At 58.7% G+C, this 26,811-nt stretch overlaps 6 non-coding genes and 7 pseudogenes across 6 annotated transcripts; all 13 read left to right on the plus strand.

Annotated features, from left to right (window-relative positions):
- The first annotated feature begins 1,085 nt into the window (after positions 1-1,085).
- On the plus strand, positions 1,086-1,204 carry LOC146715422 (5S ribosomal RNA). Its single transcript, XR_014919878.1, has one exon. It is a non-coding gene; the product is annotated as a 5S ribosomal RNA (ribosomal RNA).
- Positions 1,205-3,681: 2,477 nt separating this feature from the next.
- Positions 3,682-3,800, plus strand: LOC146715423 (5S ribosomal RNA; annotated as a pseudogene).
- Positions 3,801-4,424: 624 nt separating this feature from the next.
- Positions 4,425-4,543, plus strand: LOC146715424 (5S ribosomal RNA; annotated as a pseudogene).
- Positions 4,544-7,102: 2,559 nt separating this feature from the next.
- LOC146715425 (5S ribosomal RNA) lies at positions 7,103-7,221 on the plus strand. Its single transcript, XR_014919456.1, has one exon. It is a non-coding gene; the product is annotated as a 5S ribosomal RNA (ribosomal RNA).
- Positions 7,222-8,914: 1,693 nt separating this feature from the next.
- On the plus strand, positions 8,915-9,033 carry LOC146715426 (5S ribosomal RNA; annotated as a pseudogene).
- Positions 9,034-12,098: 3,065 nt separating this feature from the next.
- LOC146715427 (5S ribosomal RNA) lies at positions 12,099-12,217 on the plus strand. Its single transcript, XR_014919656.1, has one exon. It is a non-coding gene; the product is annotated as a 5S ribosomal RNA (ribosomal RNA).
- A 2,676-nt stretch (positions 12,218-14,893) lies between these two features.
- On the plus strand, positions 14,894-15,012 carry LOC146715428 (5S ribosomal RNA; annotated as a pseudogene).
- Positions 15,013-16,651: 1,639 nt separating this feature from the next.
- LOC146715429 (5S ribosomal RNA) lies at positions 16,652-16,770 on the plus strand. Its single transcript, XR_014919459.1, has one exon. It is a non-coding gene; the product is annotated as a 5S ribosomal RNA (ribosomal RNA).
- Positions 16,771-18,253: 1,483 nt separating this feature from the next.
- On the plus strand, positions 18,254-18,372 carry LOC146715430 (5S ribosomal RNA). Its single transcript, XR_014919461.1, has one exon. It is a non-coding gene; the product is annotated as a 5S ribosomal RNA (ribosomal RNA).
- An 889-nt stretch (positions 18,373-19,261) lies between these two features.
- LOC146715431 (5S ribosomal RNA) lies at positions 19,262-19,380 on the plus strand (annotated as a pseudogene).
- A 1,334-nt stretch (positions 19,381-20,714) lies between these two features.
- LOC146715432 (5S ribosomal RNA) lies at positions 20,715-20,833 on the plus strand. The gene has a single exon (XR_014919889.1). It is a non-coding gene; the product is annotated as a 5S ribosomal RNA (ribosomal RNA).
- A 2,596-nt stretch (positions 20,834-23,429) lies between these two features.
- LOC146715433 (5S ribosomal RNA) lies at positions 23,430-23,548 on the plus strand (annotated as a pseudogene).
- A 1,893-nt stretch (positions 23,549-25,441) lies between these two features.
- Positions 25,442-25,560, plus strand: LOC146715434 (5S ribosomal RNA; annotated as a pseudogene).
- Positions 25,561-26,811: the final 1,251 nt, after the last annotated feature.

The raw sequence follows: 26,811 nt of genomic DNA on the forward strand, positions 1-26,811 counted from the left end.
GGCCAATTACACCACACCAGGGTCTGTGGCTCTTGCTCAGGCCACTTACACCACACCAGGGCCTGTGGCTCTTGCTCAGGCCACTTACACCACACCAGGGCCTGTGGCACTGGCTGAGGCCACTTACACCACACCAGGGCCTGTGGCTGCTGGCTGAGGCCACTTACACCACACCAGGGCCTGTGGCTGCTGGCTGAGGCCACTTACACCACACCAGGGCCTGTGGCTGCTGGCTGAGGCCACCTACACCACACCAGGGCCTGTGGCTGCTGGCTGAGGCCACTTACACCACACCAGGGCCCTTTTGCTGCTGGCTGAGGCCACTTACACCACACCAGTGCCTGTGGCTTCTGTCTGAGGCGACTTACACCACACCAGGGCCTGTGGCTGCTGGCTGAGGCCACTTACACCACACCAGGGTCTGTGGCTCTTGCTCAGGCCATCTACACCACACCAGGGCCTGTGGCACTGGCTGAGGCCACTTACACCACACCAGGGCCTGTGGCTGCTGGCTGAGGCCACTTACACCACACCAGGGCCTGTGGCTGCTGGCTGAGGCCACTTACACCACACCAGGGCCTGTGGCTGCTGGCTGAGGCCACCTACACCACACCAGGGCCTGTGGCTGCTGGCTGAGGCGACTTACACCACACCAGGGCCCTTTTGCTGCTGGCTGAGGTACTTACACCACACCAGTGCCTGTGGCTTCTGGCTGAGGCGACTTACACCACACCAGGGCCTGTGGCTGCTGGCTGAGGCCACTTACACCACACCAAGGCCTGTGGCTCTTGCTCAGGCCACTCACATCACACCAGGCCCTGCGCTTCTGGCCGAGGCCATCTTCACCAAACCAGGCCCTGTGCTGCTTGCTGTGGCCATGTACAACACACCAGGCCCTGTGCTGGTTCCTGAGGCCATCTTCAACAATCCAGGGCCTGTGCTGTTGGATAAATGCCAAACTGAGCCTTTGGGTTAGGGTATTATGCAAACATGAAGGTATGGTTATAGGATTGTCTTCGTAACTTCAGGTACTTGCCACCTAATCACTTGAATCCATAAATTGAGACATTGTGCTGGAGCCAGCAGCTTACGGCCATACCACCCTGAGCACGCCCGACCTCGTCTGATCTCGGAAGCTAAGCAGGGCTGGGCTTGGTTAGTACTTGGATGGGAGACTGCCTGGGAATGCCTGGTGCTGTAAGCCTTTCATTTTCATGTCATTGAACCGCTTTTGATCCAGAGAAGGGGTGTATTAAAAGACCAAAAGCAGCTGCCCATTAATGAGGGCACATTAACGACACTGCTTTTGGCTGTTTTCCAATGTCTTGTGCTGCTTGCTGATGCCACCTACACCACACCAGGGCCTGAGTGACCGGCTGGGGCCACTTACACCAGACCAGGGCCTGTGGCTGCTGGCTGAGGCCAGTTACACCACACCAGAGCCTGTGGCTGCTGGCTGAAGCCACTTACACCACACCAGGGCCTTAGTTGCTATTGAGGCCACTTACACCACACCAGGGCCTGTGGCTGCTGGCTGAGGCCACTTACACCACACCAGGGCCTGTGGCTGCTGGCTGAGGCCATCTACACCACACCAGGGCCTGTGGCTGCTGGCTGAGGCCACTTACACCACACCAGGGCCTGTGGCTGCTGGCTGAGGCCACCTACACCACACCAGGGCCCTTTTGCTGCTTGCTGAGGCCACTTACACCACACCAGTGCATGTGGCTTCTGGCTGAGGCCACTTACACCACACCAGGGCCTGTGGCTGCTGGCTGAGGCCACTTACACCACACCAGGGCCTGTGGCTCTTGCTCAGGCCACTCACATCACACCAGGCCCTGCGCTTCTGGCCGAGGCCATCTTCACCAAACCAGGCCCTGTGGTTCTTGCTCAGGCCACTTACACCACACCAGGGCCTGTGGCTCTGGCTTAGGCCAATTACACCACACCAGGGTCTGTGGCTCTTGCTGAGGCCACTTACACCACACCAGGGCCTGTGGCTGCTGGCTGAGGCCACTTACACCACACCAGGGCCTGTGGCTGCTGGCTGAGACCACCTACACCACACCAGGGCCCATGGCTCTGGCTTAGGCCAATTACACCACACCAGGGTCTGTGGCTCTTGCTGAGGCCACTTACACCACACCAGGGCCTGTGCCTGCTGGATGAGGCCACTTACACCACACCAGGGCCTGTGGCTGCTGGCTGAGACCACCTACACCACACCAGGGCCTGTGGCTGCTTGCTGAGGCGACTTACACCACACCAGGGCCTGTTGCTGCTGGCTGAGGCCACTTACACCACACCAGTGCCTGTGGCTTCTGGCTGAGGCCATTTACACCACACCAGGGCCTGTGGCTGCTGGCTCAGGACTCTCATATCAAACCAGGTCCTGTGCTTCTGGCCGAGGCCATCTTCACCAAACCAGGCCCTGTGCTGCTAGCTGAGGCGACTTACACCACATCAGGGCCTGTGGCTCTGGCTGAGGCCACTTACACCACACCAGGGCCTGTGGCTGCTGGCTGAGGCCAGTTACACCACACCAGGGCCTGTGGCTGCTGGCTGAGGCCACATACACCACACCAGGGCCTTAGTTGCTATTGAGGCCAATTACACCACACCAGGGTCTGTGGCTCTTGCTCAGGCCACTCACATCACACCAGGCCCTGCGCTTCTGGCCACTTACACCACACCAGGGCCTGAGTGACCGGCTGGGGCCACTTACACCACATCAGGGCCTGTGGCTCTGGCTGAGGCCACTTACACCACACCAGGGCCTGTGGCTGCTGGCTGAGGCCACCTACACCACACCAGGGCCTGTGGCTGCTGGCTGAGGCCATCTACACCACACCAGGGCCTGTGGCTGCTGGCTGAGGCGACTTACACCACACCAGGGCCCTTTTGCTGCTGGCTGAGGCCACTTACACCACACCAGTGCCTGTGGCTTCTGGCTGAGGCGACTTACACCACACCAGGGCCTGTGGCTGCTGGCTGAGGCCACTTACACCACACCAGGGCCTGTGGCTGCTGGCTTAGGCCACCTACACCACACCAGGGCCTTAGTTGCTATTGAGGCCAATTACACCACACCATGGTCTGTGGCTCTTGCTCAGGCCACTTACACCACACCAGGGCCTGTGGCACTGGCTGAGGCCACTTACACCACACCAGGGCCTGTGGCTGCTGGCTGAGGCCACTTACACCACACAAGGGCTTGTGGCTGCTGGCTGAGGCCACCTACACCACACCAGGGCCTGTGGCTGCTGGCTGAGGCCACCTACACCACACCAGGGCCTGTGGCTCTTGCTCAGGCCACTTTCACCACACCAGGGCCTGTGGCTCTTGCTCAGGCCACTTACACCACACCAGGGCCTGTGGCTCTTGCTCAGGCCACTCATATCACACCAGGCCCTGTGCTTCTGGCTGAGGCCATCTTCACCAAACCAGGCCCTGTGCTGCTTGCTGTGGCCATGTACAACACACCAGGCCCTGTGCTGTTTCCTGAGGCCATCTTCAACAATCCAGGGCCTGTGCTGTTGGATAAATGCCAAACTGAGCCTTTGGGTTAGGGTATTATGCAAACATGCAGGTATGGTTATAGGATTGTCTTCGTAACTTCAGGTACTTGCCACCTAATCACTTGAATCCATAAATTGAGACATTGTGCTGGGCCCAGCAGCTTACGGCCATACCACCCTGAGCACGCCCGACCTCGTCTGATCTCGGAAGCTAAGCAGGGCTGGGCTTGGTTAGTACTTGGATGGGAGACTGCCTGGGAATACCTGGTTCTGTAAGCCTTTCATTTTCATGTCATTGAACCGCTTTTGATCCAGAGAAGGGGTGTATTAAAAGACCAAAAGCAGCTACCCATTAATAAGGGCACATTAATCACATTGCTTTTGGCTCTTTTCCAATGTCTTGTGCTGCTAGCTGATGCCACCTACACCACACCAGGGCCTGAGTGACCGGCTGGGGCCACTTACACCACATCAGGGGCTGTGGCTCTGGCTGAGGCCAGTTACACCACACCAGGGCCTGTGGGTTCTGGCTGAGGCGACTTACACCACACCAGGGCCTGTGGCTGCTGGCTGAGGCCACTTACACCACACCAGGGCCTGTGGCTCTTGCTCAGGCCACTCACATCACACCAGGCCCTGCGCTTCTGGCCGAGGCCATCTTCACCAAACCAGGCCCTGTGCTGCTAGCTGTGGCCATGTACAACACACCAGGCCCTGTGCTGGTTCCTGAGGCCATCTTCAACAATCCAGGGCCTGTGCTGTTGGATAAATGCTAAACTGAGCCTTTGGGTTAGGGTATTATGCAAACATGAAGGTAGGGTTATAGGATTGTCTTCGTAACTTCAGGTCCTTGCCACCTAATCACCTGAATCCATAAATTGAGACATTGTGCTGGGGCCAGCAGCTTACGGCCATACCACCCTGAGCACGCCCGACCTCGTCTGATCTCGGAAGCTGAGCAGGGCTGGGCTTGGTTAGTACTTGGATGGGAGCCTGCCTGGGAATACCTGGTGCTGTAAGCCTTTCATGTCATTGAACCGCTTTTGATCCAGAGAAGGGGTGTATTAAAAGACCAAAAGCAGCTGCCCATTAATGAGGGCACATTAACGACATTGCTTTTGGCTGTTTTCCAATGTCTTGTGCTGCTAGCTGATGCCACCTACACCACACCAGGGCCTGAGTGACCGGCTGGGGCCACTTACACCACATCAGGGCCTGTGGCTCTTGCTGAGGCCACTTACACCACACCAGGGCCTGTGGCTGCTGGCTGAGGCCACTTACACCACACCAGGGCCTGTGGCTGCTGGCTGAGGCCACTTACACCACACCAGGGCCTTAGTTGCTATTGAGGCCAATTACACCACACCATGGTCTGTGGCTCTTGCTCAGGCCACTTACACCACACCAGGGCCTGTGGCACTGGCTGAGGCCACTTACACCACACCAGGGCCTGTGGCTGCTGGCTGAGGCCACTTACACCACACAAGGGCTTGTGGCTGCTGGCTGAGGCCACCTACACCACACCAGGGCCTGTGGCTGCTGGCTGAGGCCACCTACACCACACCAGGGCCCTGTGGCTCTTGCTCAGGCCACTTACACCACACCAGGGCCTTATTTGCTATTGAGGCCACTTACACCACACCAGGGCCTGTGGCTCTTGCTCAGGCCACTTACACCACACCAGGGCCTGTGGCTCTTGCTCAGGCCACTCATATCACACCAGGCCCTGTGCTTCTGGCCGAGGCCATCTTCACCAAACCAGGCCCTGTGCTGCTAGCTGAGGCGACTTACACCACATCAGGGCCTGTGGCTCTGGCTGAGGCCACTTACTCCACACCAGGGCCTGTGGCTGCTGGCTGAGGCCAGTTAAACCACACCAGGGCCTGTGGCTGCTGGCTGAGGCCACTTACACCATACCAGGGCCTGTGGCTGCTGGCTGAGGCGACTTACACCACACCAGAGCCTGTGGCTGCTGGCTGAGGCCACTTACACCACACCAGTGCCTGTGACTGCTGGCTGAGGCCACTTACACCACACCAGGGCCTTATTTGCTATTGAGGCCAGTTACACCACACCAGGGCCTGTGGCTCTGGCTGAGGCCACTTACTCCACACCAGGGCCTGTGGCTCTTGCTCAGGCCACTCATATCACACCAGGCCCTGTGCTTCTGGCCGAGGCCATCTTCACCAAACCAGGCCCTGTGGCTGCTGGCTGAGGCCACTTACACCACACCAGGGCCTGTGGCTGCTGGCTGAGGCCATCTACACCACACCAGGGCCTGTGGCTGCTGGCTGAGGCGACTTACACCACACCAGGGCCCTTTTGCTGCTGGCTGAGGCCACTTACACCACACCAGTGCCTGTGGCTTCTGGCTGAGGCGACTTACACCACACCAAGGCCTGTGGCTGCTGGCTGAGGCCACTTACACCACACCAGGGCCTGTGGCTCTTGCCCAGGCCACTCACATCACACCAGGCCCTGCGCTTCTGGCCGAGGCCATCTTCACCAAACCAGGCCCTGTGGCTCTTGCTCAGGCCACTTACACCACACCAGGGCCTGTGGCTCTGGCTTAGGCCACTTACACCACACCAGGGCCTGTGGCTGCTGGCTGAGGCCACTTACACCACACCAGGGCCTGTGGCTGGTGGCTGAGGCCACTTACACCACACCAGGGCCTGTGGCTGCTGGCTGAGGCCACTTACACCACACCAGGGCCTGTGGCTGCTGGCTGAGGCCACTTACACCACACCAGGGCCTGTGGCTGCTGGCTGAGGCGACTTACACCACACCAGGGCCCTTTTGCTGCTGGCTGAGGCCACTTACACCACACCAGTGCCTGTGGCTTCTGTCTGAGGCGACTTACACCACACCAGGGCCTGTGGCTGCTGGCTGAGGCCAATTACACCACACCAGGGTCTGTGGCTCTTGCTCAGGCCACTTACACCACACCAGGGCCTGTGGCACTGGCTGAGGCCACTTACACCACACCAGGGCCTGTGGCTGCTGGCTGAGGCCACTTACACCACACCAGGGCCTGTGGCTGCTGGCTGAGGCCACTTACACCACACCAGGGCCTGTGGCTGCTGGCTGAGGCCACCTACACCACACCAGGGCCTGTGGCTGCTGGCTGAGGCCACTTACACCACACCAGGGCCCTTTTGCTGCTGGCTGAGGCCACTTACACCACACCAGTGCCTGTGGCTTCTGGCTGAGGCGACTTACACCACACCAGGGCCTGTGGCTGCTGGCTGAGGCCACTTACACCACACCAAGGCCTGTGGCTCTTGCTCAGGCCACTCACATCACACCAGGCCCTGCGCTTCTGGCCGAGGCCATCTTCACCAAACCAGGCCCTGTGCTGCTTGCTGTGGCCATGTACAACACACCAGGCCCTGTGCTGGTTCCTGAGGCCATCTTCAACAATCCAGGGCCTGTGCTGTTGGATAAATGCCAAACTGAGCCTTTGGGTTAGGGTATTATGCAAACATGTAGGTATGGTTATAGGATTGTCTTCGTAACTTCAGGTACTTGCCACCTAATCACTTGAATCCATAAATTGAGACATTGTGCTGGGGCCAGCAGCTTACGGCCATACCACCCTGAGCACGCCCGACCTCGTCTGATCTCGGAAGCTAAGCAGGGCTGGGCTTGGTTAGTACTTGGATGGGAGACTGCCTGGGAATACCTGGTGCTGTAAGCCTTTCATTTTCATGTCATTGAACCGCTTTTGATCCAGAGAAGGGGTGTATTAAAAGACCAAAAGCAGCTGCCCATTAATGAGGGCACATTAACGACACTGCTTTTGGCTGTTTTCCAATGTCTTGTGCTGCTAGCTGATGCCACTTACACCACATCAGGGCCTGTGGCTCTGGCTGAGGCCACTTACACCACACCAGGGCCTGTGGCTGCTGGCTGAGGCCACTTACACCACACCAGAGCCTGTGGCTGCTGGCTGAAGACACTTACACCACACCAGGGCCTTAGTTGCTATTGAGGCCACTTACACCACACCAGGGCCTGTGGCTGCTGGCTGAGGCCACCTACACCACACCAGGGCCTGTGGCTGCTGGCTGAGGCCACTTACACCACACCAGGGCCTGTGGCTGCTGGCTGAAGCCACTTACACCACACCAGGGCCTTAGTTGCTATTGAGGCCACTTACACCACACCAGGGCCTGTGGCTGCTGGCTGAGGCCACCTACACCACACCAGGGCATTAGTTGCTATTGAGGCCACTTACACCACACCAGGGCCTGTGGCTGCTGGCTGAGGCCACCTACACCACACCAGGGCATTAGTTGCTATTGAGGCCAATTACACCACACCAGGGTCTGTGGCTCTTGCTCAGGCCACTTACACCACACCAGGGCCTGTGGCTCTTGCTCAGGCCACTTACACCACACCAGGGCCTGTGGCACTGGCTGAGGCCACTTACACCACACCAGGGCCTGTGGCTGCTGGCTGAGGCCACTTACACCACACCAGGGCCTGTGGCTGCTGGCTGAGGCCACTTACACCACACCAGGGCCTGTGGCTGCTGGCTGAGGCCACCTACACCACACCAGGGCCTGTGGCTGCTGGCTGAGGCCACTTACACCACACCAGGGCCCTTTTGCTGCTGGCTGAGGCCACTTACACCACACCAGTGCCTGTGGCTTCTGTCTGAGGCGACTTACACCACACCAGGGCCTGTGGCTGCTGGCTGAGGCCACTTACACCACACCAGGGTCTGTGGCTCTTGCTCAGGCCATCTACACCACACCAGGGCCTGTGGCACTGGCTGAGGCCACTTACACCACACCAGGGCCTGTGGCTGCTGGCTGAGGCCACTTACACCACACCAGGGCCTGTGGCTGCTGGCTGAGGCCACTTACACCACACCAGGGCCTGTGGCTGCTGGCTGAGGCCACCTACACCACACCAGGGCCTGTGGCTGCTGGCTGAGGCGACTTACACCACACCAGGGCCCTTTTGCTGCTGGCTGAGGTACTTACACCACACCAGTGCCTGTGGCTTCTGGCTGAGGCGACTTACACCACACCAGGGCCTGTGGCTGCTGGCTGAGGCCACTTACACCACACCAAGGCCTGTGGCTCTTGCTCAGGCCACTCACATCACACCAGGCCCTGCGCTTCTGGCCGAGGCCATCTTCACCAAACCAGGCCCTGTGCTGCTTGCTGTGGCCATGTACAACACACCAGGCCCTGTGCTGGTTCCTGAGGCCATCTTCAACAATCCAGGGCCTGTGCTGTTGGATAAATGCCAAACTGAGCCTTTGGGTTAGGGTATTATGCAAACATGAAGGTATGGTTATAGGATTGTCTTCGTAACTTCAGGTACTTGCCACCTAATCACTTGAATCCATAAATTGAGACATTGTGCTGGAGCCAGCAGCTTACGGCCATACCACCCTGAGCACGCCCGACCTCGTCTGATCTCGGAAGCTAAGCAGGGCTGGGCTTGGTTAGTACTTGGATGGGAGACTGCCTGGGAATGCCTGGTCCTGTAAGCCTTTCATTTTCATGTCATTGAACCGCTTTTGATCCAGAGAAGGGGTGTATTAAAAGACCAAAAGCAGCTGCCCATTAATGAGGGCACATTAACGACACTGCTTTTGGCTGTTTTCCAATGTCTTGTGCTGCTTGCTGATGCCACCTACACCACACCAGGGCCTGAGTGACCGGCTGGGGCCACTTACACCAGACCAGGGCCTGTGGCTGCTGGCTGAGGCCAGTTACACCACACCAGAGCCTGTGGCTGCTGGCTGAAGCCACTTACACCACACCAGGGCCTTAGTTGCTATTGAGGCCACTTACACCACACCAGGGCCTGTGGCTGCTGGCTGAGGCCACCTACACCACACCAGGGCCCTTTTGCTGCTTGCTGAGGCCACTTACACCACACCAGTGCATGTGGCTTCTGGCTGAGGCCACTTACACCACACCAGGGCCTGTGGCTGCTGGCTGAGGCCACTTACACCACACCAGGGCCTGTGGCTCTTGCTCAGGCCACTCACATCACACCAGGCCCTGCGCTTCTGGCCGAGGCCATCTTCACCAAACCAGGCCCTGTGGTTCTTGCTCAGGCCACTTACACCACACCAGGGCCTGTGGCTCTGGCTTAGGCCAATTACACCACACCAGGGTCTGTGGCTCTTGCTGAGGCCACTTACACCACACCAGGGCCTGTGGCTGCTGGCTGAGGCCACTTACACCACACCAGGGCCTGTGGCTGCTGGCTGAGACCACCTACACCACACCAGGGCCTGTGGCTCTGGCTTAGGCCAATTACACCACACCAGGGTCTGTGGCTCTTGCTGAGGCCACTTACACCACACCAGGGCCTGTGGCTGCTGGATGAGGCCACTTACACCACACCAGGGCCTGTGGCTGCTGGCTGAGACCACCTACACCACACCAGGGCCTGTGGCTGCTTGCTGAGGCGACTTACACCACACCAGGGCCTGTTGCTGCTGGCTGAGGCCACTTACACCACACCAGTGCCTGTGGCTTCTGGCTGAGGCCACTTACACCACACCAGGGCCTGTGGCTGCTGGCTCAGGACTCTCATATCAAACCAGGTCCTGTGCTTCTGGCCGAGGCCATCTTCACCAAACCAGGCCCTGTGCTGCTAGCTGAGGCGACTTACACCACATCAGGGCCTGTGGCTCTGGCTGAGGCCACTTACACCACACCAGGGCCTGTGGCTGCTGGCTGAGGCCAGTTACACCACACCAGGGCCTGTGGCTGCTGGCTGAGGCCACATACACCACACCAGGGCCTTAGTTGCTATTGAGGCCAATTACACCACACCAGGGTCTGTGGCTCTTGCTCAGGCCACTCACATCACACCAGGCCCTGCGCTTCTGGCCACTTACACCACACCAGGGCCTGAGTGACCGGCTGGGGCCACTTACACCACATCAGGGCCTGTGGCTCTGGCTGAGGCCACTTACACCACACCAGGGCCTGTGGCTGCTGGCTGAGGCCACCTACACCACACCAGGGCCTGTGGCTGCTGGCTGAGGCCATCTACACCACACCAGGGCCTGTGGCTGCTGGCTGAGGCGACTTACACCACACCAGGGCCCTTTTGCTGCTGGCTGAGGCCACTTACACCACACCAGTGCCTGTGGCTTCTGGCTGAGGCGACTTACACCACACCAGGGCCTGTGGCTGCTGGCTGAGGCCACTTACACCACACCAGGGCCTGTGGCTGCTGGCTTAGGCCACCTACACCACACCAGGGCCTTAGTTGCTATTGAGGCCAATTACACCACACCATGGTCTGTGGCTCTTGCTCAGGCCACTTACACCACACCAGGGCCTGTGGCACTGGCTGAGGCCACTTACACCACACCAGGGCCTGTGGCTGCTGGCTGAGGCCACTTACACCACACAAGGGCTTGTGGCTGCTGGCTGAGGCCACCTACACCACACCAGGGCCTGTGGCTGCTGGCTGAGGCCACCTACACCACACCAGGGCCTGTGGCTCTTGCTCAGGCCACTTACACCACACCAGGGCCTGTGGCTCTTGCTCAGGCCACTTACACCACACCAGGGCCTGTGGCTCTTGCTCAGGCCACTCATATCACACCAGGCCCTGTGCTTCTGGCTGAGGCCACCTACACCACACCAGGGCCTGTGGCTCTTGCTCAGGCCACTTACACCACACCAGGGCCTGTGGCACTTGCTCAGGCCACTTACACCACACCAGGGCCTGTGGCTGCTGGCTGAGGCCACTTACACCACACCAGGGCCTGTGGCTCTTACTCAGGCCACTTACACCACACCAGGGCCTGTGGCACTGGCTGAGGCCACTTAGACCACACCAGGGCCTGTGGCTGCTGGCTGAGGCCACCTACACCACACCAGGGCCTGTGGCTCTTGCTCAGGCCACTTACACCACACCAGGGCCTGTGGCTCTTGCTCAGGCCACTTACACCACACCAGGGCCTGTGGCTCTTGCTCAGGCCACTCATATCACACCAGGCCCTGTGCTTCTGGCTGAGGCCACCTACACCACACCAGGGCCTGTGGCTCTTGCTCAGGCCACTTACACCACACCAGGGCCTGTGGCACTTGCTCAGGCCACTTACACCACACCAGGGCCTGTGGCTGCTGGCTGAGGCCACTTACACCACACCAGGGCCTGTGGCTCTTACTCAGGCCACTTACACCACACCAGGGCCTGTGGCACTGGCTGAGGCCACTTAGACCACACCAGGGCCTGTGGCTGCTGGCTGAGGCCACTTACACCACACCAGGGCCTGTGGCTGCTGGCTGAGGCCACTTACACCAAACCAGGGCCTGTGGCTGCTTGCTGAGGCCATCTTCACCAAACCAGGCCCTGTGCTGCTTGCTGTGGCCATGTAAAACACACCAGGTCCTGTGCTGGTTCTTGAGGCCATCTTCAACAATCCAGGGCCTGTGCTGTTGGATAAATGCCAAACTGAGCCTTTGGGTTAGGGTATTATGCAAACATGCAGGTATGGTTATAGGATTGTCTTCGTAACTTCAGGTATTTGCCACCTAATCACTTGAATCCATAAATTGAGACATTGTGCTGGGGCCAGCAGCTTACGGCCATACCACCCTGAGCACGCCCGACCTCGTCTGATCTCGGAAGCTAAGCAGGGCTGGGCTTGGTTAGTACTTGGATGGGAGACTACCTGGGAATACCTGGTGCTGTAAGCCTTTCATTTTCATGTCATTGAACCGCTTTTGATCCAGAGAAGGGGTGTATTAAAAGACCAAAAGCAGCTGCCCATTAATGAGGGTACATTAACGACATTGCTTTTGGCTGTTTTCCAATGTCTTGTGCTGCTAGCTGATGCCACCTACACCACACCACGGCCTTATTTGCTGGCTGAGGCCACATACACCAAACCAGGGCCTTAGTTGCTATTGAGGCCAATTACACCACACAAGGGCCTGTGGCTGCTGGCTGAGGCCACTTACACCACACCAGGGCCTGTGGCTGCTGGCTGAGGCCACCTACACCACACCAGGGCCTTAGTTGCTATTGAGGCCAATTACACCACACCAGGGTCTGTGGCTCTTGCTCAGGCCACTTACACCACAACAGGGCCTGTGGCACTGGCTGAGGCCACTTACACCACACCAGGGCCTGTGGCTGCTGGCTGAGGCCACCTACACCACACCAGGGCCTTAGTTGCTATTGAGGCCAATTACACCACACAAGGGCCTGTGGCTGCTGGCTGAGGCCACCTACACCACACCAGGGCCTGTGGCTGCTGGCTGAGGCCACTTACACCACACCAGGGCCCTTTTGCTGCTGGCTCAGGCCACTTACACCACACCAGGGCCTGTGGCTGCTGGCTGAGGCCACTTACACCACACCAGGGCCTGTGGCTGCTGGCTGAGGCCACCTACACCACACCAGGGCATTAGTTGCTATTGAGGCCAATTACACCACACCAGGGTCTGTGGCTCTTGCTCAGGCCACTTACACCACACCAGGGCCTGTGGCTCTTGCTCAGGCCACTTACACCACACCAGGGCCTGTGGCTGCTGGCTGAGGCCACTTACACCACACCAGGGCCTGTGGCTGCTGGCTGAGGCCACCTACACCACACCAGGGCCTGTGGCTGCTGGCTGAGGCCACCTACACCACACCAGGGCCTGTGGCTGCTGGCTGAGGCCACTTACACCACACCAGTGCCTGTGGCTTCTGGCTGAGGCGACTTACACCACACCAGGGCCTGTGGCTGCTGGCTGAGGCCACCTACACCACATCAGGGCCTGTGGCTCTTGCTGAGGCCACTTACACCACACCAGGGCCTGTGGCTGCTGGCTGAGGCCACCTACACCACACCAGGGCATTAGTTGCTATTGAGGCCAATTACACCACACCAGGGTCTGTGGCTCTTGCTCAGGCCACTTACACCACACCAGGGCCTGTGGCTCTTGCTCAGGCCACTTACACCACACCAGGGCCTGTGGCTGCTGGCTGAGGCCACCTACACCACACCAGGGCATTAGTTGCTATTGAGGCCAATTACACCACACCAGGGTCTGTGGCTCTTGCTCAGGCCACTTACACCACACCAGGGCCTGTGGCTCTTGCTCAGGCAACTTACACCACACCAGGGCCTGTGGCACTGGCTGAGGCCACTTACACCACACCAGGGCCTGTGGCTGCTGGCTGAGGCCACTTACACCACACCAGGGCCTGTGGCTGCTGGCTGAGGCCACTTACACCACACCAGGGCCTGTGGCTGGTGGCTGAGGCCAACTACACCACACCAGGGCCTGTGGCTGCTGGCTGAGGCAACTTACACCACACCAGGGCCCTTTTGCTGCTGGCTGAGGCCACTTACACCACACCAGTGCCTGTGGCTTCTGTCTGAGGCGACTTACACCACACCAGGGCCTGTGGCTGCTGGCTGAGGCCACTTACACCACACCAGGGCCTGTGGCACTGGCTGAGGCCACTTACACCACACCAGGGCCTGTGGCTGCTGGCTGAGGCCACTTACACCACACCAGGGCCTGTGGCTGCTGGCTGAGGCCACCTACACCACACCAGGGCCTGTGGCTGCTGACTGAGGCGACTTACACCACACCAGGGCCCTTTTGCTGCTGGCTGAGGCCACTTACACCACACCAGGGCCTGTGGCTCTTGCTCAGGCCACTCACATCACACCAGGCCCTGCGCTTCTGGCCGAGGCCATCTTCACCAAACCAGGCCCTGTGGTTCTTGCTCAGGCCACTTACACCACACCAGGGCCTTATTTGCTATTGAGGCCACTTACACCACACCAGGGCCTATGGCACTTGCTCAGGCCACTTACACCACACCAGGGCCTGTGGCTGCTGGCTGAGGCCACTTACACCACACCAGGGCCTGTGGCTCTTGCTCAGGCCACTTACACCACACCAGGGCCTGTGGCACTGGCTGAGGCCACTTAGAACACACCAGGGCCTGTGGCTGCTGGCTGAGGCCACTCACACCACACCAGGGCCTGTGGCTGATAGCTGAGGCCACTTACACCAAACCAGGGCCTGAGTGACCGGCTGGGGCCACTTACACCACACCAGGGCCTGTGGCTCTTGCTCAGGCCACTCACATCACACCAGGCCCTGCTCTTCTGGCCGAGGCCATCTTCACCAAACCAGGCCCTGTGCTGCTAGCTGTGGCCATGTACAACACACCAGGCCCTGTGCTGGTTCCTGAGGCCATCTTCAACAATCCAGGGCCTGTGCTGTTGGATAAATGCCAAACTGAGCCTTTGGGTTAGGGTATTATGCAAACATGCAGGTATGGTTATAGGATTGTCTTCGTAACTTCAGGTACTTGCCACCTAATCACTTGAATCCATAAATTGAGTCATTGTGCTGGGGCCAGCAGCTTACGGCCATACCACCCTGAGCACGCCCGACCTCGTCTGATCTCGAAAGCTAAGCAGGGCTGGGCTTGGTTAGTACTTGGATGGGACACTGCCTGGGAATACCTGGTGCTGTAAGCCTTTCATTTTCATGTCATTGAACCGCTTTTGATCCAGAGAAGGGGTGTATTAAAAGACCAAAAGCCCATTAATGAGGGCACATTAACGACATTGCTTTTGGCTCTTTTCCAATGTCTTGTGCTGCTAGCTGATGCCACCTACACCACACCAGGGCCTGAGTGACCGGCTGGGGCCACTTACACCACATCAGGGCCTGTGGCTCTGGCTGAGGCCACCTACACCACACCAGGGCCTTAGTTGCTATTGAGGCCAATTACACCACACCAGGGTCTGTGGCTCTTGCTCAGGCCACTTACACCACACCAGGGCCTGTGGCTCTTGCTCAGGCCACTTACACCACACCAGGGCCTGTGGCTGCTAGCTGAGGCCACCTACACCACACCAGGGCATTAGTTGCTATTGAGGCCAATTACACCACACCAGGGTCTGTGGCTCTTGCTCAGGCCACTTACACCACACCAGGGCCTGTGGCTGCTGGCTGAGGCCAGTTACACCACACCAGAGCCTGTGGCTGCTGGCTGAAGCCACTTACACCACACCAGGGCCTTAGTTGCTATTGAGGCCACTTACACCACACCAGGGCCTGTGGCTGCTGGCTGAGGCCACCTACACCACACCAGGGCCTGTGGCTGCTGGCTGAGGCCACTTACACCACACCAGGGCCTGTGGCTGCTGGCTGAAGCCACTTACACCACACCAGGGCCTTAGTTGCTATTGAGGCCACTTACACCACACCAGGGCCTGTGGCTGCTGGCTGAGGCCACCTACACCACACCAGGGCCCTTTTGCTGCTGGCTGAGGCCACTTACACCACACCAGTGCATGTGGCTTCTGGCTGAGGCCAATTACACCACACCAGGGCCTGTGGCTGCTGGCTGAGGCCACTTACACCACACCAGGGCCTGTGGCTCTTGCTCAGGCCACTCACATCACACCAGGCCCTGCGCTTCTGGCCGAGGCCATCTTCACCAAACCAGGCCCTGTGGTTCTTGCTCAGGCCACTTACACCACACCAGGGCCTTATTTGCTATTGAGGCCACTTACACCACACCAGGGCCTGTGGCACTTGCTCAGGCCACTTACACCACACCAGGGCCTGTGGCTGCTGGCTGAGGCCACTTACACCACACCAGGGCCTGTGGCTCTTGCTCAGGCCACTTACACCACACCAGGGCCTGTGGCACTGGCTGAGGCCACTTAGACCACACCAGGGCCTGTGGCTGCTGGCTGAGGCCACTCACACCACACCAGGGCCTGTGGCTGATAGCTGAGGCCACTTACACCAAACCAGGGCCTGAGTGACCGGCTGGGGCCACTTACACCACACCAGGGCCTGTGGCTCTTGCTCAGGCCACTCACATCACACCAGGCCCTGCTCTTCTGGCCGAGGCCATCTTCACCAAACCAGGCCCTGTGCTGCTAGCTGTGGCCATGTACAACACACCAGGCCCTGTGCTGGTTCCTGAGGCCATCTTCAACAATCCAGGGCCTGTGCTGTTTGATAAATGCCAAACTGAGCCTTTGGGTTAGGGTATTATGCAAACATGCAGGTATGGTTATAGGATTGTCTTCGTAACTTCAGGTACTTGCCACCTAATCACTTGAATCCATAAATTGAGTCATTGTGCTGGGGCCAGCAGCTTACGGCCATACCACCCTGAGCACGCCCGACCTCGTCTGATCTCGGAAGCTAAGCAGGGCTGGGCTTGGTTAGTACTTGGATGGGAGACTGCCTGGGAATACCTGGTGCTGTAAGCCTTTCATTTTCATGTCATTGAACCGCTTTTGATCCAGAGAAGGGGTGTATTAAAAGACCAAAAGCCCATTAATGAGGGCACATTAACGACATTGCTTTTGGCTCTTTTCCAATGTCTTGTGCTGCTAGCTGATGCCACCTACACCACACCAGGGCCTGAGTGACCGGCTGGGGCCACTTACATCACATCAGGGCCTGTGGCTCTGGCTGAGGCCACCTACACCACACCAGGGCCTTAGTTGCTATTGAGGCCAATTACACCACACCAGGGTCTGTGGCTCTTGCTCAGGCCACTTACACCACACCAGGGCCTGTGGCTCTTGCTCAGGCCACTTACACCACACCAGAGCCTGTGGCTGCTGGCTGAAGCCACTTACACCACACCAGGGCCTTAGTTGCTATTGAGGCCACTTACACCACACCAGGGCCTGTGGCTGCTGGCTGAGGCCACCTACACCACACCAGGGCCTGTGGCTGCTGGCTGAGGCCACTTACACCACACCAGGGCCTGTGGCTGCTGGCTGAAGCCACTTACACCACACCAGGGCCTTAGTTGCTATTGAGGCCACTTACACCACACCAGGGCCTGTGGCTGCTGGCTGAGGCCACCTACACCACACCAGGGCCCTTTTGCTGCTGGCTGAGGCCACTTACACCACACCAGTGCATGTGGCTTCTGGCTGAGGCCAATTACCCCACACCAGGGCCTGTGGCTGCTGGCTGAGGCCACTTACACCACACCAGGGCCTGTGGCTCTTGCTCAGGCCACTCACATCACACCAGGCCCTGCGCTTCTGGCCGAGGCCATCTTCACCAAACCAGGCCCTGTGGTTCTTGCTCAGGCCACTTACACCACACCAGGGCCTGTGGCTCTTGCTTAGGCCACTTACACCACACCAGGGCCTGTGGCACTTGCTCAGGCCACTTACACCACACCAGGGCCTGTGGCTGCTGGCTGAGGCCACTTACACCACACCAGGGCCTGTGGCTCTTGCTCAGGCCACTTACACCACACCAGGGCCTGTGGCACTGGCTGAGGCCACTTAGACCACACCAGGGCCTGTGGCTGCTGGCTGAGGCCACTCACACCACACCAGGGCCTGTGGCTGATAGCTGAGGCCACTTACACCAAACCAGGGCCTGAGTGACCGGCTGAGGCCACTTACACCACACCAGGGCCTGTGGCTCTTGCTCAGGCCACTCACATCACACCAGGCCCTGCTCTTCTGGCCAAGGCCATCTTCACCAAACCAGGCCCTGTGCTGCTAGCTGTGGCCATGTACAACACACCAGGCCCTGTGCTGGTTCCTGCGGCCATCTTCAACAATCCAGGGCCTGTGCTGTTGGATAAATGCCAAACTGAGCCTTTGGGTTAGGGTATTATGCAAACATGCAGGTATGGTTATAGGATTGTCTTCGTAACTTCAGGTACTTGCCACCTAATCACTTGAATCCATAAATTGAGACATTGTGCTGGGGCCAGCAGCTTACGGCCATACCACCCTGAGCACGCCCGACCTCGTCTGATCTCGGAAGCTAAGCAGGGCTGGGCTTGGTTAGTACTTGGATGGGAGACTGCCTGGGAATACCTGGTGCTGTAAGCCTTTCATTTTCATGTCATTGAACCGCTTTTGATCCAGAGAAGGGGTGTATTAAAAGACCAAAAGCCCATTAATGAGGGCACATTAACGACATTGCTTTTGGCTCTTTTCCAATGTCTTGTGCTGCTAGCTGATGCCACCTACACCACACCAGGGCCTGAGTGACCGGCTGGGGCCACTTACACCACATCAGGGCCTGTGGCTCTGGCTGAGGCCACTTACACCACACCAGGGCCTGTGGCTGCTGGCTGAGGCCACCTACACCACACCAGGGCCTTAGTTGCTATTGAGGCCAATTACACCACACCAGGGTATGTGGCTCTTGCTCAGGCCACTTACACCACACCAGGGCCTTAGTTGCTATTGAGGCCAATTACACCACACCAGGGCCTGTGGCACTGGCTGAGGCCACTTACACCACACCAGGGCCTGTGGCTGCTGGCTGAGGCCACTTACACCACACAAGGGCCTGTGGCTGCTGGCTGAGGCCACTTACACCACACCAGTGCCTTATTTGCTATTGAGGCCACTTACACCACACCAGGGCCTGTGGCTCTTGCTCAGGCCACTTACACCACACCAGGGCCTGTGGCTCTTGCTCAGGCCACTCACATCACACCAGGCCCTGCGCTTCTGGCCGAGGCCATCTTCACCAAACCAGGCCCTGTGCTGCTAGCTGTGGCCATGTACAACACACCAGGCCCTGTGCTGGTTCCTGAGGCCATCTTCAACAATCCAGGGCCTGTGCTGTTGGATAAATGCTAAACTGAGCCTTTGGGTTAGGGTATTATGCAAACATGAAGGTAGGGTTATAGGATTGTCTTCGTAACTTCAGGTACTTGCCACCTAATCACCTGAATCCATAAATTGAGACATTGTGCTGGGGCCAGCAGCTTACGGCCATACCACCCTGAGCACGCCCGACCTCGTCTGATTTCGGAAGCTGAGCAGGGCTGGGCTTGGTTAGTACTTGGATGGGAGACTACCTGGGAATACCTGGTGCTGTAAGCCTTTCATTTTCATGTCATTGAACCGCTTTTGATCCAGAGAAGGGGTGTATTAAAAGACCAAAAGCAGCTGCCCATTAATGAGGGCACATTAACGACACTGCTTTTGGCTGTTTTCCAATGTCTTGTGCTGCTAGCTGATGCCACCTACACCACACCAGGGCCTGAGTGACCGGCTGGGGCCACTTACACCACATCAGGGACTGTGGCTCTGGCTGAGGCCACTTACACCACACCAGAGCCTGTGGCTGCTGGCTGAAGCCACTTACACCACACCAGGGCCTTAGTTGCTATTGAGGCCACTTACACCACACCAGGGCCTGTGGCTGCTGGCTGAGGCCACCTACACCACACCAGGGCCTGTGGCTGCTGGCTGAGGCCACTTACACCACACCAGGGCCTGTGGCTGCTGGCTGAAGCCACTTACACCACACCAGGGCCTTAGTTGCTATTGAGGCCACTTACACCACACCAGGGCCTGTGGCTGCTGGCTGAGGCCACCTACACCACACCAGGGCCCTTTTGCTGCTGGCTGAGGCCACTTACACCACACCAGTGCATGTGGCTTCTGGCTGAGGCCACTTACACCACACCAGGGCCTGTGGCTGCTGGCTGAGGCCACTTACACCACACCAGGGCCTGTGGCTCTTGCTCAGGCCACTCACATCACACCAGGCCCTGCGCTTCTGGCCGAGGCCATCTTCACCAAACCAGGCCATGTGGTTCTTGCTCAGGCCACTTACACCACACCAGGGCCTTATTTGCTATTGAGGCCACTTACACCACACCAGGGCCTGTGGCTCTGGCTTAGGCCACTTACACCACACCAGGGCCTGTGGCACTTGCTCAGGCCACTTACACCACACCAGGGCCTGTGGCTGCTGGCTGAGGCCACTTACACCACACCAGGGCCTGTGGCTCTTGCTCAGGCCACTTACACCACACCAGGGCCTGTGGCACTGGCTGAGGCCACTTAGACCACACCAGGGCCTGTGGCTGCTGGCTGAGGCCACTCACACCACACCAGGGCCTGTGGCTGCTAGCTGAGGCCACTTACACCAAACCAGGGCCTGTGGCTGCTTGCTGAGGCCATCTTCACCAAACCAGGCCCTGTGCTGCTTGCTGTGGCCATGTAAAACACACCAGGTCCTGTGCTGGTTCTTGAGGCCATCTTCAACAATCCAGGGCCTGTGCTGTTGGATAAATGCCAAACTGAGCCTTTTGGTTAGGGTATTATGCAAACATGCAGGTATGGTTATAGGATTGTCTTCGTAACTTCAGGTACTTGCCACCTAATCACTTGAATCCATAAATTGAGACATTGTGCTGGGGCCAGCAGCTTACGGCCATACCACCCTGAGCACACCCGACCTCGTCTGATCTCGGAAGCTAAGCAGGGCTGGCCTTGGTTAGTACTTGGATGGGAGACTTCCTGGGAATACCTGGTGCTGTAAGCCTTTCATTTTCATGTCATTGAACCGCTTTTGATCCAGAGAAGGGGTGTATTAAAAGACCAGAAGCAGCTCCCCATTAATGAGGGCACATTAACGACATTGCTTTTGGCTGTTTTCCAATGTCTTGTGCTGGTAGCTGATGCAACCTACACCACACCAGGGCCTGAGTGACCGGCTGGGGCCACTTACACCACATCAGGGCCTGTTGCTCTGGCTGAGGCCACTTACACCACACCAGGGCCTGTGGCTGCTGGCTGAGGCCACCTACACCACACCAGGGCCTTAGTTGCTATTGAGGCCAATTACACCACACCAGGGTATGTGGCTCTTGCTCAGGCCACTTACACCACACCAGGGCCTTAGTTGCTATTGAGGCCAATTACACCACACCAGGGCCTGTGGCACTGGCTGAGGCCACTTACACCACACCAGGGCCTGTGGCTGCTGGCTGAGGCCAATTACACCACACCAGGGTCTGTGGCTCTTGCTCAGGCCATCTACACCACACCAGGGCCTGTGGCACTGGCTGAGGCCACTTACACCACACCAGGGCCTGTGGCTGCTGGCTGAGGCCACTTACACCACACCAGGGCCTGTGGCTGCTGGCTGAGGCCACTTACACCACACCAGGGCCTGTGGCTGCTGGCTGAGGCCACCTACACCACACCAGGGCCTGTGGCTGCTGGCTGAGGCGACTTACACCACACCAGGGCCCTTTTGCTGCTGGCTGAGGCCACTTACACCACACCAGTGCCTGTGGCTTCTGGCTGAGGCGACTTACACCACACCAGGGCCTGTGGCTGCTGGCTGAGGCCACTTACACCACACCAAGGCCTGTGGCTCTTGCTCAGGCCACTCACATCACACCAGGCCCTGCGCTTCTGGCCGAGGCCACTTACACCACACCAGTGCCTGTGGCTTCTGGCTGAGGCCACTTACACCACACCAGGGCCTGTGGCTGCTGGCTGAGGCCACTTACACCACACCAGGGCCTGTGGCTCTTGCTCAGGCCACTCACATCACACCAGGCCCTGCGCTTCAGGCCGAGGCCATCTTCACCAAACCAGGCCCTGTGGTTCTTGCTCAGGCCACTTACACCACACCAGGGCCTTATTTGCTATTGAGGCCACTTACACCACACCAGGGCCTGTGGCACTTGCTCAGGCCACTTACACCACACCAGGGCCTGTGGCACTTGCTCAGGCCACTTACACCACACCAGGGCCTGTGGCTGCTGGCTGAGGCCACTTACACCACACCAGGGCCTGTGGCTCTTGCTCAGGCCACTTACACCACACCAGGGAATGTGGCACTGGCTGAGGCCACTTAGACCACACCAGGGCCTGTGGCTGCTGGCTGAGGCCACTTACACCACACCAGGGCCTGTGGCTGCTGGCTGAGGCCACTTACACCACACAAGGGCTTGTGGCTGCTGGCTGAGGCCACCTACACCACACCAGGGCCTGTGGCTGCTGGCTGAGGCCACCTACACCACACCAGGGCCTGTGGCTCTTGCTCAGGCCACTTACACCACACCAGGGCCTGTGGCTCTTGCTCAGGCCACTTACACCACACCAGGGCCTGTGGCTCTTGCTCAGGCCACTCATATCACACCAGGCCCTGTGCTTCTGGCTGAGGCCACTTAGACCACACCAGGGCCTGTGGCTGCTGGCTGAGGCCACTTACACCACACCAGGGCCTGTGGCTGCTGGCTGAGGCCATCTACACCACACCAGGGCCTGTGGCTGCTGGCTGAGGCGACTTACACCACACCAGGGCCCTTTTGCTGCTGGCTGAGGCCACTTACACCACACCAGTGCCTGTGGCTTCTGGCTGAGGCGACTTACACCACACCAGGGCCTGTGGCTGCTGGCTGAGGCCACTTACACCACACCAGGGCCTGTGGCTCTTGCTCAGGCCACTCACATCACACCAGGCCCTGCGCTTCTGGCCGAGGCCATCTTCACCAAACCAGGCCCTGTGGCTCTTGCTCAGGCCACTTACACCACACCAGGGCCTGTGGCTCTGGCTTAGGCCACTTACACCACACCAGGGCCTGTGGCTCTTGCTCAGGCCACTTACACCACACCAGGGCCTGTGGCTCTGGCTTAGGCCACTTACACCACACCAGGCCCTGTGGCTCTTGCTCAGGCCACTTACACCACACCAGGGCCTGTGGCTGCTGGCTGAGGCCACTTACACCACACAAGGGCCTGTGGCTCTTACTCAGGCCAATTACACCACACCAGGGCCTGTGGCACTGGCTGAGGCCACTTAGACCACACCAGGGCCTGTGGCTGCTGGCTGAGGCCACTTACACCAAACCAGGGCCTGTGGCTGCTTGCTGAGGCCATCTTCACCAAACCAGGCCCTGTGCTGCTTGCTGTGGCCATGTAAAACACACCAGGTCCTGTGCTGGTTCTTGAGGCCATCTTCAACAATCCAGGGCCTGTGCTGTCGGATAAATGCTAAACTGAGCCTTTGGGTTAGGGTATTATGCAAACATGAAGGTAGGGTTATAGGATTGTCTTCGTAACTTCAGGTACTTGCCACCTAATCACCTGAATCCATAAATTGAGACATTGTGCTGGGGCCAGCAGCTTACGGCCATACCACCCTGAGCACGCCTGTCCTCGTCTGATCTCGGAAGCTGAGCAGGGCTGGGCTTGGTTAGTACTTGGATGGGAGACTACCTGGGAATACCTGGTGCTGTAAGCCTTTGATTTTCATGTCATTGAACCGCTTTTGATCCAGAGAAGGGGTGTATTAAAAGACCAAAAGCAGCTGCCCATTAATGAGGGCACATTAACGACATTGCTTTTGGCTGTTTTCCAATGTCTTGTGCTGCTAGCTGATGCCACCTACACCACACCAGGGCCTGAGTGACCGGCTGGGGCCACTTACACCACATCAGGGCCTGTGGCTCTGGCTGAGGCCACTTACACCACACCAGGGCCTGTGGCTGCTGGCTGAGGCCACTTACACCACACCAGGGCCTGTGGCTGCTGGCTGAGGCCACTTACACCACACCAGGGCCTTAGTTGCTATTGAGGCCAATTACACCACACCATGGTCTGTGGCTCTTGCTCAGGCCACTTACACCACACCAGGGCCTGTGGCACTGGCTGAGGCCACTTACACCACACCAGGGCCTGTGGCTGCTGGCTGAGGCCACTTACACCACACAAGGGCTTGTGGCTGCTGGCTGAGGCCACCTACACCACACCAGGGCCTGTGGCTGCTGGCTGAGGCCACCTACACCACACCAGGGCCTGTGGCTCTTGCTCAGGCCACTTACACCACACCAGGGCCTGTGGCTCTTGCTCAGGCCACTTACACCACACCAGGGCCTGTGGCTCTTGCTCAGGCCACTCATATCACACCAGGCCCTGTGCTTCTGGCTGAGGCCACTTAGACCACACCAGGGCCTGTGGCTGCTGGCTGAGGCCACTTACACCACACCAGGGCCTGTGGCTGCTGGCTGAGGCCACCTACACCACACCAGGGCATTAGTTGCTATTGAGGCCAATTACACCACACCAGGGTCTGTGGCTCTTGCTCAGGCCACTTACACCACACCAGGGCCTGTGGCTGCTGGCTGAGGCCACTTACACCACACCAGGGCCTGTGGCTGCTGGCTGAGGCCACCTACACCACACCAGGGCCTGTGGCTGCTGGCTGAGGCCACCTACACCACACCAGGGCCTGTGGCTGCTGGCTGAGGCCACTTACACCACACCAGTGCCTGTGGCTTCTGGCTGAGGCGACTTACACCACACCAGGGCCTGTGGCTGCTGGCTGAGGCGACTTATACCACACCAGGGCCCTTTTGCTGCTGGCTGAGGCCACTTACACCACACCAGTGCCTGTGGCTTCTGTCTGAGGCGACTTACACCACACCAGGGCCTGTGGCTGCTGGCTGAGGCCAATTACACCACACCAGGGTCTGTGGCTCTTGCTCAGGCCACTTACACCACACCAGGGCCTGTGGCACTGGCTGAGGCCACTTACACCACACCAGGGCCTGTGGCTGCTGGCTGAGGCCACTTACACCACACCAGGGCCTGTGGCTGCTGGCTGAGGCCACTTACACCACACCAGGGCCTGTGGCTGCTGGCTGAGGCCACCTACACCACACCAGGGCCTGTGGCTGCTGGTTGAGGCGACTTACACCACACCAGGGCCCTTTTGCTGCTGGCTGAGGCCACTTACACCACACCAGTGCCTGTGGCTTCTGGCTGAGGCGACTTACACCACACCAGGGCCTGTGGCTGCTGGCTGAGGCCACTTACACCACACCAAGGCCTGTGGCTCTTGCTCAGGCCACTCACATCACACCAGGCCCTGCGCTTCTGGTCGAGGCCATCTTCACCAAACCAGGCCCTGTGCTCCTTGCTGTGGCCATGTACAACACACCAGGCCCTGTTCTGGTTCCTGAGGCCATCTTCAACAATCCAGGGCCTGTGCTGTTGGATAAATGCCAAACTGAGCCTTTGGGTTAGGGTATTATGCAAACATGCAGGTATGGTTATAGGATTGTCTTCGTAACTTCAGGTACTTGCCACCTAATCACTTGAATCCATAAATTGAGACATTGTACTGGGGCCAGCAGCTTACGGCCATACCACCCTGAGCAGGCCCGACCTCGTCTGATCTCGGAAGCTAAGCAGAGCTGGGCTTGGTTAGTACTTGGATGGGAGACTGCCTGGGAATACCTGGTGCTGTAAGCCTTTGATTTTCATGTCATTGAACCGCTTTTGATCCAGAGAAGGGGTGTATTAAAAGACCAAAAGCAGCTGCCCATTAATGAGGGCACATTAACGACACTGCTTTTGGCTGTTTTCCAATGTCTTGTGCTGCTAGCTGATGCCACCTACACCACACCAGGGCCTGAGTGACCGGCTGGGGCCACTTACACCACATCAGGGCCTGTGGCTCTGGCTGAGGCCACTTACACCACACCAGGGCCTGTGGCTGCTGGCTGAGGCCAGTTACACCACACCAGAGCCTGTGGCTGCTGGCTGAAGCCACTTACACCACACCAGGGCCTTAGTTGCTATTGAGGCCACTTACACCACACCAGGGCCTGTGGCTGCTGGCTGAGGCCACCTACACCACACCAGGGCCTGTGGCTACTGGCTGAGGCCACTTACACCACACCAGGGCCTGTGGCTGCTGGCTGAAGCCACTTACACCACACCAGGGCCTTAGTTGCTATTGAGGGCACTTACACCACACCAGGGCCTGTGGCTGCTGGCTGAGGCCACCTACACCACACCAGGGCCCTTTTGCTGCTGGCTGAGGCCACTTACACCACACCAGTGCCTGTGGCTTCTGGCTGAGGCCACTTACACCACACCAGGGCCTGTGGCTGCTGGCTGAGGCCACTTACACCACACCAGGGCCTGTGGCTCTTGCTCAGGCCACTCACATCACACCAGGCCCTGCGCTTCTGGCCGAGGCCATCTTCACCAAACCAGGCCCTGTGGTTCTTGCTCAGGCCACTTACACCACACCAGGGCCTTATTTGCTATTGAGGCCACTTACACCACACCAGGGCCTGTGGCACTTGCTCAGGCCACTTACACCACACCAGGGCCTGTGGCTCTTGCTCAGGCCACTTACACCACACCAGGGCCTGTGGCTCTGGCTTAGGACACTTACACCACACCAGGGCCTGTGGCACTTGCTCAGGCCACTTACACCACACCAGGGCCTGTGGCTGCTGGCTGAGGCCACTTACACCACACCAGGGCCTGTGGCACTGGCTGAGGCCACTTAGACCACACCAGGGCCTGTGGCTGCTGGCTGAGGCCACTTACACCAAACCAGGGCCTGTGGCTGCTTGCTGAGGCCATCTTCACCAAACCAGGCCCTGTGCTGCTTGCTGTGGCCATGTAAAACACACCAGGTCCTGTGCTGGTTCTTGAGGCCATCTTCAACAATCCAGGGCCTGTGCTGTTGGATAAATGCCAAACTGA

The sequence above is a fragment of the Copadichromis virginalis genome, linkage group LG3 (assembly GCF_057382275.1).
Source record: "Copadichromis virginalis isolate Kocher_CV1m ecotype Utaka linkage group LG3, C_Virginalis_male_GT1.1, whole genome shotgun sequence".
In the NCBI taxonomy this organism is placed as follows: domain Eukaryota; kingdom Metazoa; phylum Chordata; class Actinopteri; order Cichliformes; family Cichlidae; genus Copadichromis; species Copadichromis virginalis.